Source organism: Triticum urartu, unplaced genomic scaffold, assembly GCF_003073215.2.
Source record: "Triticum urartu cultivar G1812 unplaced genomic scaffold, Tu2.1 TuUngrouped_contig_4708, whole genome shotgun sequence".
Lineage (NCBI taxonomy): Eukaryota > Viridiplantae > Streptophyta > Magnoliopsida > Poales > Poaceae > Triticum > Triticum urartu.
Window position 1 is genome coordinate 3,606 of NW_024115320.1, and position 3,256 is coordinate 6,861.

Sequence of the window (3,256 nt, forward strand, 5' to 3'; positions counted from 1 at the left end):
TGGGCAGGAGAAGGACTCTGTGGTTGACCTCGCCGAGACCATCATCGACCCCTAATACGCCAACATGAAAGAAGACAACGATACCAAGGACCTGAACACGCGGGAGGTACCTCTAAATCTAGCCTACATAACCTACGCGGCCAAGGACGCATACGCATGCTACGATATGTACAGGCAGATCTTGGACATGAGGGCGTGCCTGCTTCCCGTAACCAACGAGTACACGGACAGCCGCAGCGTCATGATCAAGCTTGCCAGGAAGGTCTAGATGTTGTACTTTATCTGTTTATAAGCACCTTTATCATGTGAGTGTTTCATGCATTAGCCTATGTGTCATAATTATCTATTTTGTCCAAAATATTTATTTTAAGAACCCATTAACCTGTTTGCTTTTTAGTGGCTATTTGCTTATGTATGTAACTAGTTCACTTGTTCGTTACAAAAAAAACTAGTTCACTTGGCTGCCGTGCTTTGAATCTCCTTCCTCCCAACATATTCCCCTCATTAGGTGGACCCAGGAGGTCTCACACACAGACATATGGGACAAACCACCTATCCATTTGTATTTCCTTATTTTGTTCAATCTTTTGTCCTCTTCCTATACAGCGGCTGGCCATCATAGCCTATGGCATTGGCCAGGACATCCCTCTACTACCACACATTGTCCGGCGGCGGCAGCTCCACCGGCCCACCCTGCTCCAGAACAAGTCAAGCCTTGTAGTCCCCTCCGCCTGCGTCTTCCCCCGCTCTGGTTCGTTCGGTCTGAGGTCTCGACGTCGTCCTTCGCCTTGGTGCTCTAGCCGCGGTGCCGCCGTCTGTCGTTCCCAACATGGTCAGCAAAACAAGAGGAATCGGGAGACAACTGTTCGTCGAGAGGCTGATAGTCCCGGGCCCACCAGGTCCATGGCCTAGGTTTTGTTGTTTAACATGGGCAGCCCATGACATGTTTCAACATTTTTTGGATCCAGCAGGTATCAAGAGGCCTTTGGGCCTCCCAACCCGACTTGTCTATAACATCAACAACTCAAGTTATGTTTGTTTTTTCAAGACGACGCACAGCTCAGTTCTATTTTTCTATAAGAATGCAAAACTGAACCTGTTTTCTATAAGAATGCAAAACTGAACCAATATTTATATCTTATTTTATTACATATCTCTCCCTAATATTTCTCTAATAATAAAGCACGGGTTGACTCCGTGGGTTCATCGTCATAATACGCTTTCTTTTCATGTCATAATACGCTATAAAATCGTAATATAAACAAGGTGGTACTAAATTTCGTCCGGCTGGACCTGGGCGCCGCACGCACACGGCTAGCCCTATAAAATTCTTCACTCATGTGTAGTACTTCGGTAGTGCAGCACGAGATGGATTATGGAGTTGGGTAGTAGTGCTACCATGTCTCGAGAGATGGTCGTCCTAGCGTTCACGTACGTGCTTGTCCACTATCTCACAGGGGTCATTCTCCGGAGCAAACGGGCGTCGCTGCCTTTGCCACCCTGCCCGCGGGGCTACCCGGTGGTTGGAGCGCTGCCCCTGCTGGGCCGGGCACCGCACCAAGCACTCGCAGCCCTGGCTAGGCTGCACGGCCCCATCATGTACCTGACCCTTGGAAGGCAAGGCCTCGTCGTCGCTTCCACGCCAGAGTCGGCACGCCTCCTGCTCAAGGACCACGGCGGCAGCTTCCTCGACCCCCCGGTGGACGACGGCACGCCAAAGGTGCTGGCGTACGGCGCCCAGGACCTTGTTTTCCCGCCCTATGGCCCCAAGTGGCGCCGCCTGCTCCGGGAGTTCAGCGCGGGCCTCCTTGACCCCAAGGGCGCTCGCTGACTGGGCCGACACGCGCCACGGGGAGGTCGGCCGTATGGTCCGTGTGATGAGCCGGAGGGGCGAGGCATTGGAGGTACCGGAGTTTCTGTTCGGCGCAATGGCAAACATGATTGGACAGGCGGTGGTGGGTCGGCGAGTGCTCGACGAGGCTGGCGGCGAGGCCACGAGGGAGTTCAAGGAGATGGTGGTGGAGCTGATGACCACAGCAGGGTTGGTGAACATCGGCGACTTTGTGCCGGCAGTAGCATGGATGGACCTGCAGGGACTCGGCCGGAGGATGCGGCGGCTAACAACAAGGCTGGATAGGGCCTGGAGCCGGTTGCTGTCCGATCATGAGGTGGCCATGGCTAACAGGAAGCAAGACGGGAGCCGCCATACAAACCTTGTCGACCGGCTGATCGCATGTCGTGGCCATGCGGAGGACGGGGGGACGGCGTCAGACCTCAACATCAAAGCTGTACTTAACGTACGTACTCCATCACCTCTAGGGTAATCCACACACACACACATACATGCACATGCATTTATGTTGGCCGGCTCACGCATGCCACCATCACAGAACCTGTTCACAGCGGGGACAGATACTTCGTCGAGCACAATCGAGTGGGCGCTGGCCGATATGCCGATCGAGCTGAGGGTGGACAGGGGTCGGGCCCTCATCGATCGAGCTGCCGTTTGGACCGGCCGCCGGCGGTCTAGACCGGACCGGACCGAGCAACTTCGCACTCCTGCTTTTAGGGACCAGACATGCGACGTCAAAGCTCGGTCCGGACAGAGAGGACCAGCCATGGCGAGGTGGCAGTAACCATGGCGTCAGCTACGGGTCCTAAACTCCTAATGAGAGGGGGAAACAAAGGGAAAAGCTACGGGGACTCACGGTTAGCCCGACAGCGAGGTCGGTGAGGCCGGGGAAAGCAGCAACGACAATGTAATCGACGACGAACGACGATACTCGGACTTGGAGTTGGAGGATGATGGCGAGGGCTTCAGGGTGAATTCGGCCGAGTCCTTGCGCGGGGAAGGAGATCTCAAGGTTGTGGACCTCCTGGACAAGGTTGTTCGTTGTGGGGAATCCGGTGGCCGTGTGTGCTGCGCGCTGGTGGCATGCATGCTCTGCTTGTGCCTGCCTGCACCCAGCCGTGCGTGCGCTGGTCCTCCAGTGGGCTGCAATTTGCACCATGACTCGCTGAGCTTGACCTGTCGGTCCTAGCTCCAGCTGCACCGTGGCCTGTGGAGTTCAGCGCCACCGCATCAGCCATCACACGGAGCTGCTACTGCTGCTCTTTTGCTCTAATTTTCTTGGATGCTTAAGCAAAACTAATGAGGAGAGAGAGAGAGAGTATCGGTGGTTACAGGAGCATAGGAATCAGAGGATAGGATAGGCACGTGTGTAGTGGAAAGAAATCAAAGATTTTTAGTGTGAAA

The 3,256-nt window shown here is 54.5% G+C and overlaps 1 pseudogene; it reads left to right on the plus strand.

The window, feature by feature from the left end:
* The first annotated feature begins 1,375 nt into the window (after positions 1–1,375).
* LOC125528208 lies at positions 1,376–2,636 on the plus strand (annotated as a pseudogene).
* Positions 2,637–3,256: the final 620 nt, after the last annotated feature.